The 12,125-nt window shown below is 36.0% G+C and overlaps 1 pseudogene; it reads left to right on the top strand.

Annotated features, from left to right (window-relative positions):
* The first annotated feature begins 303 nt into the window (after positions 1 to 303).
* Positions 304 to 10,675, top strand: LOC144256127 (coiled-coil domain-containing protein 126 pseudogene; annotated as a pseudogene).
* The last annotated feature ends 1,450 nt before the right edge of the window (positions 10,676 to 12,125 follow it).

Raw genomic sequence — 12,125 nt, 5'->3', positions numbered from 1 at the left:
CTGCTCATAGCCTCTTCAAGAATTAGAGGAGGCCAGTAAACTGACAACTTATTTCAAGCATCATGGATCTTGAAATTCTTGATTTTTCTTTCCGTGGGCCATTTGGGTACTAGATTCTGGATTTTTTTTTAATCACATACCATTCTTTTTCAGTTACTTTTTCTTCAAATCCCATATTTTTTACATGCCTCTTTTGGAAGTAATACTTTGGAAGTAATACCACAATCTCAAAAAAAAAAAAAAACAAACTTTCATTTATCAGTTGAAAGTTCAATCCACTAACTTAGTAAGGTCACTACTATGATGGTATTTGCACTGGCATTCCTTATGTCCAAATACCAGGTTTATGATTTTAATACATCTGCTGACCGTCACTCTCAAGTCTTCAAGTAGGAGTGCACACTACAACTGAAGTGGGCTGGTCCCATGCTCCCAAATCTGGATCATTAAATAAACTGAGAAGACAAAAATGCTTTACAAGATTTTATCATATGTAATTATGTTCTTCAAACCTCATTAGTTATTTCTGTCCTAACTTCTTTTCAACTAAAAATATTACTACCATCCATGCTCAATATACCATGAGGGACACAGGCTAATAAACAAGCTTCACTCACAATACTTGGCCTCTTTAAACTGAAATGTATGGAATGGTTCTTCTTTTTAATATGTATTTCACAGTTGTTGATGAACACAATACCTTTATTTAGTATAAGTATATATATTTTTTAATGTGATGCTGGGGATTGAACCCCATGTGTTAAGCAAGTGCTCTACCACTGAGCCCCAGCTCCAGCCCTGGAATGTCTCTTTTCTTGAGAGTGAGAATCACAAGACAAAATAGCCAGGAAAGCACATCAGGAGACTCCTCCCTTGTGTCACCAGCCTCCAGCCAGGTTTAAGATTTGCTGTCCCTGAGCAGGGAGGAAAAGATAACACTAGATAGGACAGAGGGGTGGGAGGGGAAGGGAGGGAGTAGGGGGTTACCAAGGATTGTGGAATGCGATGGACATCAGTATCCAAAGTACCTGTATGAAAACACGAATTAGTGTCAACATACATTATATACAACCAGAGATATGAAAAATTGTGCTCTATATGTGTAATAAGAATTTTAATGCATTCCACTGTCATTTATTTAAAAAAAAACAATAAAAAATTAAAAAATATTCACTGTCCCTGCCTGCACTTCCCTGGTTTACTACCAGGGGCTCCCCTGGCAGCAGGGAGCTCTGGAATAGGGGCCACCTAGAGCAGCCACACCGGGGTGCACCTCAGGTTTCTGGGACTAGGAGAGCAGAGGGGCCAATGAGTGTGTATATATTTTAGGTGGGTGCATTCTGCATCATGCCACATCACAGAGAAGAGGAGAGGGGGTGCGTGTAGGGAGAGAGACCTCTGCACCATACTGGGTGTGGGGTGGGGGTGTGCCAAGAGTGCAAACCTGGACCCTGTGGCAGGAACCTTGCTCAGGATGCTTCCTCTTTTATCTGCACAGACCTGCTGCACAGTTGTGGCAGAGAATACTTGTGACTAGAGGATCTTATAAAATTTATATTGAAAACTTAGAAATTGTGTTGATATTGTTAATAAATATTTACAAAAGTAACCCCTGGCCTGTTTCTGAAAATGAGGCATTAGCCACTGCTAAGATAGAATGGTTTTACAGTTTTTCTCTTGTCACATCTGACATACACAAATCATATTTTTTTAATTCTGTGAGCCCAAACCTAAGCTGCTGGTTTGTCTATTCTTTGAGAAAATTCAAGTTCTAATAAAACCTAAAATGAATATGAGACTATTGAGAGAGAAAGTGAGCAAACAGCATGAAACAGTGAGAAAAGAGTGCCACTGTGGTTCACTTAATACCGTTTTATTATAAAATTGACTTAGAAGATAGCGAATGCTCTGTAATTTAAAAAAAATGTTGAATTGAGTAAATGAACACGTGGAAAATGCAGAATGGCTGAAGATATAATGACAGGAAATGAAACTACATCTTCAAAACTACAACTAAGAAATTGAGTCCAAAAGATAAGTGTAATCCTGAGAGTCTAAAATCAGGAGGGGTACTGCATACCAGGAGCAGGAAGATTCTAGGGAAAATCAGAGACAGAATCACATGACTGGTTGATGAAACACTCTGAATCCTCCCACTCTGCCTGTTGGCCAGATGGTACAAGAGTCTGTCCTCAGCTCTGTGAAAGGACAGACAAGTAGATGAGTATAAAGAAGAATCACAGTTCTAAGGTTGAACACACAAAGGAGAGTCACCAAGTGTGTAAGGAAGGTATGTCCCATGGAGAGTGGGGACAGTTAAATGGTAACTGAATGATGAGAAATAATATCAGAATAAAGTGATGCAGAGATTAACAGAGCTCCTGACCAAAGAGACACTCAAAGATTTGAAGCATTTTTATTTCAGAATTGCTAAGGCAGCCAATTTCAAAGATTTATACTACAGAAATGAAAAATAATGTATATGAGGTAACATGATAATTAACTTGATTTAGTCATCCCAAATGTATACATATCAAAGCATTACGTTGAATCCCACAAATACATATAATTACTGTCAAGAAAATATAAAATTAAGTTAAACATATATCCTCTATGACTTGTGGACCATGTTTTAATTCATAATTTAATTCATAATACCTGCTTGAACCAGGAGTTTGGGAACTCTTCTTAAAACTAGGACCTCTGAAAGGCAAGATCCCTAAAAGTGATGTAGAAAAATAACTTCTCCTACAGAGTATTTGTGGGGCTGGTTCTGTTCTTGCCTTTGCCTCCATTGAGAATCAAGGACAAAATCAAAATAAAAAAAAAACCTCTCCAGTGAATTTTCGAATAGTAAATTGAGACCCAACTTTCTAAGAATGTCAACTATATGTTCAGTGTGTGACCCCAAATTCATAAACTAGGTTTTGTAAAGAGTCTTTAGTTTGAAGGCACCTGGCCAACCAAAAATTTTACTTGGTTCTAAGGAATGATGTAGTTTATGTTCTTTTCTCCAGGCTGAGAGCTTCCCACCATCATCATCTGTTTGTTCCCTAACACTGACAGACTGATTTTTAGGAAACCTGAACTCACAGCAATAAAATCAAAATACATGAGGAAATGAACTACCCTGAATAAGAATCAGTGAAAATAAACTACAGGGTGAGACCAAAATAAATATAAGTGCTGGATATAGAGTATTAAATGCTTTACACATCTAAAAAATTAAAAGAGGAAAAAAAGAGAGAATATTTCATTTTATTATTTTATTTTTGGTACTGAGGAATTGAACCCAGAGGTGCTGTTCCAATGAGTCATATTCCCCAGCCCTTTAAAAAAAATTTAAATATTGAGTGAAGATCTCATTAAGTTATTTAGAACCTTGCTTAGTTGCTGAGGCTGGTTTTGAACTTGTGATCCTCCACCTTCAGCCTCCTGAGCTCCTAAGACTACAGGCATGCACACATTTACAGGATTACACACCTGCCTTAAGGAAGTGAGTGCTTCATGGGAAGTTTTTAGGCACACACTGAAGTTTTTAATTACTCTTTAAATAATTTTAGGTAAACATTGCATTAAATAGGAGAGATATAAAACAAAAACCCAGTGTATTAAACTAGAAATAATTTCCCATAAATTAGTTACATTAAAATTTTCAGTATCATTTGGAACCAATTTCTGTAAAATCAAGTCAAATTCTTCTTTTTTTCTTTATATAATCCTTAAACATTTATTGAATATTTCAAAGAAATTACTGTCCATTTTGGTTAAAAAGATATGATGTTTTATAGCAGATTCATTTATAAATATGCTAGGTAGGAATGGATTGATTGCACTTGCTTCTAGCAGCTTACATAAAACCATACCACAGCCCCAAATCCAGTTTTTTTTCTTCCCATGAAGAGACAATGACTACAAAGACACAACCCTGAGGAAAATCAGATGCTTCATTAGAAACAGGAGCCTTCCCAGGCGCAGCTCCTCAGACAAGAAGGAGTCTGTTCTCCAGGAACACGCCCACAGTTAGCAGGGAACTGGTTTTCTCAAAGGGCAGAAGGGACAAAAGTATAGAAAGGAAAAAACAGACAGAAGTACATCAAAATCACAAAACAATGCAAGAGAATTTATATGGGCAGTTTTAGAACCTTCTAGATGATTATTTGAAACACCAAATACACATTTCTTGGCAATAGTGTTCTTCTGTTTTCCTATTTTATAATAAAGTAGGGAGTCTCTAGCTTAGTAGGTAGTATAGCTTTGAAATGTTTTTATGATGCTTTAATTCTCCTCAATAAAAATGCTCCAATTACCAAACATTCATTCCAAGATAGTAAAAATTAAAAGAAATTCTCATGCAACCTTTTTCTTCTCCCGAATATTCAAAAATTGTTATAAATGTATGAACCAATGTAATAGTATAGTTGTTAAATTCTTTTAAGTATTTAAAGTCATCTTGTCATTTAGAAAAATGTCCCTCTAAATAAGTGACTACCTCAGCACTTCCGTGTCTTTCCTGGTTTTTAAAAATGTTGTGTAGCAATTTTCCAATATTTCTACAGTAATATAAGAGAGAGGGAATTAAATAATTTCCCCCTCAGTTTTCACTCAATAAAATTGAGGTGTTTCAGTGTAATTTTTTTTTTCTAAAGTTAGAAAACAGTCATACAAGAAATATATGTTGCTATCTAGACAAAACATTTATAGAATGAAACTATAATTTTTTAAAATTAGTATTTGTTATGGTTAAATATGAGGTGAAATCCACAATTGCATATGTGAGACAATGCAAAGATGTTCTCAGGTGAAATGATTACTTTTTGAGAGTTGTAACCTAATCAGTGGATCAATCTACTGATTGGATTAACTGGGTGGGAGCTGTAGGTAGCAGTTAAGGTGTGGCTGGAGGAAGTAAGTTACTGGGACCATGCCTTTGGGATTTATATTTTGTTCTTGGGAGAGAAACTTTCTCTCTCTTTCTCTCTCTCCCTCTCCTTCCTGCTGTCAAGTCTCAAATTCCTTTTACTGTGATGCTCTACCTCATCTTATGCCCAGAGCTATGGATTTGGCTGATCATGGACTGAACCATGAGCCAAAACAAATGAAACCATGAGCCAAAATAAATACTTACTTCTGTAAGTAGTTGTTGTTAGGTACTTTGGTTAGAGTGACAAAAAATAACTAACTAAAAATATTATTTTTATTTGACAAATAATAATTGTAGTATACATTATGGAGTAAAATATGATTTAATATATTTAATATATAATATAGAGTGATTAAATCAACATGATTACAATAACATAATTAACAGTTAATTTAGCATTACACACACACACACACAGATATACTCATATAATTATGCACTTTTAACATGTGTTTGGGTTTCTACTATTGTAACATAATTAACAGAATTATTGACAGTTACAAAATTTTGGTAATTCATGTGAACAAGAATATGGACAAAACCTTTTTTTTCAATTTTATGCTTAACTGATTTTTAACTATTTAAATGTGGAATTTGGGGATTTTATAATACCCAGTAACATTTGCATTTAGAGTAATAGATTGTGATCTTTGAAATTGGTATATATCAAATTGTATACAATTGAGGTAATTCTCCAGCTGATGAACTACAGATAGTTTAAAACTTTTTTTTAGGTATTTTTTTTATTGGTTGTTCACAACATTACAAAGCTCTTGACATATCATATTTCATACATTAGAATCAAGTGGGTTATGAACTCCCATTTTTACCCCAAATACAGATTGCAGAATCGCATCGGTTACACATCCACATTTTTACATACTGCCATATTAGTGACTGTTGTATTCTGCTACCTTTCCTATCCTCTACTATCCCCCTTCCCCTGATAGTTTAAAACTTTAAAACTCAATATCAAGGGCATATCAGAATGGCTGTTTCTAAGGTCTCAAAGTTACTGTTATATAGAATATTATCATTTAAAAATGTATCAAATTGTTCTTCCCCAGAAAAGACTACACTGCAAAAGTTATTGTCATTTTTCCCCCTAGAATAGCTTTTTATGCCTTATTTTGGGGAATGAATCAATTATTTTCCTCTCCTTTTGTATGAAAGTCTTGGAGTTTCTCAGTATCTCTATCAACTCAGCTGGTAGCTACAGAGAGAAGACCCACCTGCATGGAGCCCTTCTGGAGGCTTCACCATCAGGATTCAGATTCCAGGGACAGAATCACAGTGTGAAAGCTGAAGCGTCTGTAGGACTCATAGACTCCCTGAGGGGAGTGCATAGCACATATGGAGGCCATACTTAGGTCAGAGAGCACAATAGAGAGGAAGGGGGGGACTTCTGGGCCTACACACTTACTGGGCTGAGCTTGTGATCCAGATAGGTTCCCCAGGGAAGCTTTGACTCGTGATTGGCGAAAGCAGGCAGTAGTTTCAGGAAGTCAGGATGTGACTGGGAGGGGCTCACCTAAGCTCCTGGGCCATGTCTAATTTTTCCCTTGAAGGTAAGCAGCTGGAAAGTAGAAGGAAGCCTGAGTTGTAATCTGTGGCCACCAGATGGAGCCATAGGGTGCCTTATAGTACTGGGAACTGTTATGGTGACCAAGCCCTGCTTCTTGTATGAAAGTTAAACTTATACTTAAAAGTGGACGTGGAAGCAACATAAAATGATAAGCACTCACTACCTTGGGAAAAAAGTCTTCACAGAATCATTTGTAGAGTCTTAATATGTGATGACTTGTTTCACTGTAATGAAACTAAGCAAAGCAAATGCTTTTCATTCTCACAAAGCCCTGTTTGTTGTGTGATCTTATTTTCCCCATTGTACAGATGAGAAAGCTGAGGCTGAGAGAAGCTCAGAGACATCCCATGATCCATCAACTTGGAAGTGCTCCCTACTTATACCCTGTGTGATCTGCTTCTGGAATCTGTGCTTGGTCCTTAGCAAGGTAAATATGATTGTGGGAAGAGGGGAGTTAACCAAAGTGGTGAGAAAAAAAATGTGTGAGCAGAGGAATATGGGAGAGACTTGGGGCAAGGTAATCAAGGTAATCAGGGGACATTTATAAAGGAAGGCCTGCTAGGGAACAGGCTGGGAAAGGGAGCAGGCTTCTCACATTAAGCAGTTTATGGGATAATCCTCACTTGTTCCAGACCAACAGTGTAATTTCCATTAGAGGGACCACTTTGCATGCAATAGAAATGACATCTGGCTGGTCTGCTGAACTTGTTGCACTTGAGAAGTTGCCATAGTAACACTCAAGGTAGCATGGCTTGCATATAAGCTTCCAGAATTCATTGAAATGCCCATAATGCCCAGTAACTTAATGTCCCAGAAACATTCCAAATGCCTTGGGGCTTTTTAACCCTTTTTTTGTGGGTCAAGAACAAATACATTCTGCAGTGTGCTGAAGCATATGAGCACCTTCTCAGATTAATGCTTGCATATGCTGAACACCTGCAACTGGCATTATAGAGAAAAGCAATTATTGAAGTGCAGTAATGAGAGTACTAGAAATTTTAATATAATAGGCATCCTTGGTTATTAATTAGCATGCAAAATAATAAAATCTGGTGGTGAGCTTAATAACTACTGTTACTTTGAAGAGATGAGAGACACAAACAATATTTCCAACCACATGGTGATTGATATAAAAATATCTGCAATTTATGTGGATAACAATGCACAGGACATGCTGAACCTTTGTGGCCTGTCTTCTTTCATGATTAAAGAAAATGTTGAGTTTAGTTAGACGTGAGTGAAAATAAAGATATAATTGTTTTTTTACTCATGTTTGCAGAGCCCCTAAGTGGTATCTGTCCCCTGTGTTAAGAATCCTGCTTGAGCCACTTAGGGTACTTCTTTAAGTACTATGGACAATCTCCTGGGCTTTGGTTTTGCCTTCTAATGAATTTTTAGCTAAAGTTAGGTACAATGATACCTTGAAAATATGGAGACTTCCTGTTGGTGTTTCTTGTACACTGCATTTATTTAGTTGTTTCTTCCTATTTTTCAACAGTTTTTATAATGATCCCCATAAATACCTTGCATCATTTTATCGGATACATTCTTAGAAACCAATATGTTTTGTTGCCATTTGGTATTCTGTCTTATTTTCTAAGTATGGCTAGTGTTTAAATATAGCATTAGTTTTTGAGCTAATAGCTAAGCGACCAGTTTTGGATCTTTTACCTACATGGCCACATAACCAGGCAGTGCTGACAGTTGCCTTTTTTAAAAATATTTTTATTTATTTATTTATTTATCTATTTATTTATCCATTTATTTTTATGTGGTGCTGAGGATCAAACCCAGAACCTCCCATGTGCTAGGTGAGCACTCTAGAGCTGAGCCAAATTCCCAGCCCCTGACAGTGGCTTTTTGATCTTTCCAGTTCCTATGTGCTTCATTTAAAAATTTTCTCCTATAAATTTATAGGACCCACAGTGCAGTGTTAACAGAAGCAGTGATGCCTGTGAGCCTTATTCCTGATTTAAAAAAAAAATCCTTCTAATATGTCCCCATTGAGTCATGTGCTGGTATTAATTTTTAGCAGCTAGAGGAGCCAACCACTAAATTTTCATGAATTTTGCAAGCCAGTGTTAAAATACAGCATTATTTAAAATTAAGTTACAGAAATGTGAAACTAAGCCAAGCATATTAAAAACAGAGATGGGGTCAAAGGCAGGGATACCACCCCAGGGCCTCTGCCATTGCAGTAGCTTCAGGATGGGCCAGGAATTCCAGCTGTGCCAGGGAGGCTCTTTGTCTCTTCCCTTTGACCAAGATCCTCCCTTCCCCTTTCCCTGGGATGTTACTACTGCAACTGAGTGATCAGAGAATCCAGGGTGTCTCTGGCTGTGTGAGCCCAGCAGGGGCTTCTAACTGGATAGAGCCCCTAACCAGAGCTGTGAGGATGGGGAGATGGGCAGCCATGTTCTCAGTTCTTGTTCTGTTTTTGTTTGTTTGTTTGTTTTGTTTTGTTTTTGCTTAAAATAGCACATTTTAGTTCTGGTGGTCAAGAACCCAAAAAGAATCTTATGAGGCTAAGTCAAGATGTTGGCAGGTTTGCATTCCTTCTAGAAGCTCGAGGGAAGAATCTTTACCTTGTTTCTTCCAGTTTCTAGAGGACACCTGCATTCCTGGGCTCTTGACCACATCATTCCATATCAGCTCCCCTCATCACATCTCTTAAACTGATGCCCTTGCCTCCCTATTATAAGGATTGTGATTATATTGTACCCACGTGGATAATCCAGGAAAACCTCTCCATCCCAACAGCCTTAATCTAATCACATCTGCAGATCATTTTGCCATGTGAGATAGCACTCAGAGGTTTGGGGGCTCTGTGCCTGAGAACATAGACAGGTTAGCATTGCTTTTATTGTGCCTAGTGTATCACAATCTTCCACTGTATTGGTGTTGTATTTCTATATGGGTGATGAGGTCTCAAATCTGAAGAAAATATGGGTAAGAATCTGGACACTTTCTTCAATTACTTATTGTCATTGAACTTCTGGTCTTGGACCAAGACTTTTAACAATTTTCATACCTATCAATTATTTCTTTCTGGTTATAAAAGGAATTGCTATTATTTTTCTTTTTCAAATGAGAAGACTGGACCAGAGAGGTTAAGCAGAGTTAGTTAATTAATGCTAAAGCTACTCTAGAATTTGAATGTTTGAAGTGTCTTAAAGTACTCACCTGTGAGCTGCTGCTTTTGGACAATTCTCAACTAGGATAATAAAAATCCGAATTGGAACAATGATCTTTTTTTGGCAGTGCTAGGGACTGAACCCACAGCCTTGTGCATGGAAGGCTGGAACTCTACCAACTGAGCTACATTCCCAGCCCTAGAACAATGATCTTAACTGACAATATATTCTTTCCTTACCCTACAGTTAAGAGGCTGTTCACAAATTGGAACTTATGCTCCAAAAATTCAATGTGTAAATTGTTTTAAAAGAAATTGGAAGTAAAACATAAATTGGACCTTTGGGGAAAAATACTGGATTCCTGGATCTACCAGTGAATGGGAGAACTTTTGCCAACTCAGTTCTGTACTTCTTTGGGAGAGAGGGAGAGAAAGTCAAATGCCCTTTTTAAACTCACTTTTCAAGATTAATCTCCTGGATTACTGTTTTACAGAGTTAATATAAGAGTGGAGGCAACCTTGCTGAAGATGAATATTACATAATATTAGAAGAGGTTTTTTTCTTTCAAAAGTATTGATTGGCAGATTTTCTTTAGTTACCACTTTTCAATCAAATCTCTTTGCTTCATCAGAAATGTTTTTTACAATATCAAGAAAAAAAATATGTCCTAGAAATTGAGTTTACTCTTGCTTGGACTCAGTTGAGGATTGATGTAACTACACTATAGTTTTCAACAACCCAGACATCAAAATAGTGTCAACATACCAGATTTAAGCAAAATATATATTGAAGCTCTAGCAGAGGAAAGTAAGAACATGTTGGAAATTGAGAATGGTGCTTCTATGGCAGGATATGCGTCTGAAAGACCAATTGCTGTCCTTTTGAATATTTTGCAATGCTTGTTCAAGCTGGAGAACAAAGTTGACTATATTGTTTTAATGGCTTCTCCACTAACATAACCAATGATACTAGTGGGAATTTGATGCCAGTAATCACAACAAAAGGATGAATGCATCAGGCAGCATTAGATAGCAGTTGAAGATCACCCTGTGCTTCTACATAAACTTTGTATTTTATCCTATGGCAAAAAGGATTTTAAATTTCTGGCTAGGACAAAATAATACTTTCTAAAAGCTCCATACATTTTTCAGGGAGTGTTCTGGATTCATGGAACTCTTAAATCTGTATATAAAACTTTTAAATGCTATTATTTTGCTATCAGGCAAGTATTTTTCCTTAAAGGGAATTAGATAGCATGGTTAATGTAGTAATAAGGATGATGATGATCTTGTATAAATCTTTTGTGTTTGAGATCAAGCTGAAACAAAAACACTAAAAGACATATTCATTTTTATAAGTTATTTATTTAAGTATATAACTTGTTTTTTTCAGACAAGTGAATATTGTTATTGAATCATTCTATCACTTGTTCTCAGTAGATGTAACTATTTGACTAAAACTATTAGAAAATGTGCTTACTTTCAGTAGTATATTTTGTTTCTAAGATTATGAGCATAGAAAGTAAGTATAATGTTAAAAATAATGTTTTGAAATCACAATTTAAAGAATGTCTTCATTTGTACTATCATTCAAAATAATTGAAGGTTAATTATTCTATAGTTTTAAAAATTACATTTGAGAAAATATAATCTTTAAATGGGTAGCAGCCACTGTTCACAAGCTATTCTTAACATTGGAGGCAATTTAATAACAACATTAAAATAGTATTCTTTAATCTCATAGTTAAGAATTTATTTCATATATTCTAAAGAATGAGAGATTTTTTTATGATAAAATTAAAAATAACTAAACTCTTCATGATTCTTCACATACATGAGAGTTGCTTTAAGAGTTCAACCCCTTAGCTGGGTGCATTATCCCATAACTGAAGTCCTAGCTGCCTGGGGGGCTGAGTCTGGATGATCAACAGTACAAGGCCAGCCTGGGAGAGTAGTAAGACCCTGTCTAAACAAAACAAAACAAAAAGCATTTAACACCCTTGAGTATTTATGTGATGTAGAATGCACATTATTTCTATATTTGGATGATTTTGCTTTTGTTATGTTGGTGGGGAAAAGGTGACTCTTGAGAATTTTAACCAGATATGAAATAATAAAGGAGTTTTGCTGCATAAAATTGCTTAGGAAATGCATGACTTGATGTTATATGAGTATCATGATTTATGAGTTTTTCTGTTAGGTTTTCATTTATACAATGACAACTTAAAATAATTTAAAACATTTAAGATGCAATTTAAATTATAAAGATTGGCTATCCTTTCACTAAAACAGCTATTGTACATTGCATAAGAAATCTCAATCTTGGATCATTCTAGTATAGAATGAAATACACCTTTATTTAAATTTCCCTTATAACAAATCTAATTAAAATATGGTGCCCTGTATGTCATAGTATTTATTCTCTGTAATACCTGCTAAAGTACAACTAGCTTCTAGATTTAGGCTATATTGAATTTAGTTTT

Source organism: Urocitellus parryii, chromosome 7, assembly GCF_045843805.1.
Source record: "Urocitellus parryii isolate mUroPar1 chromosome 7, mUroPar1.hap1, whole genome shotgun sequence".
NCBI classification, from domain to species: Eukaryota; Metazoa; Chordata; class Mammalia; order Rodentia; family Sciuridae; genus Urocitellus; species Urocitellus parryii.
This window is presented reverse-complemented; position numbering and strand designations above follow the sequence as displayed.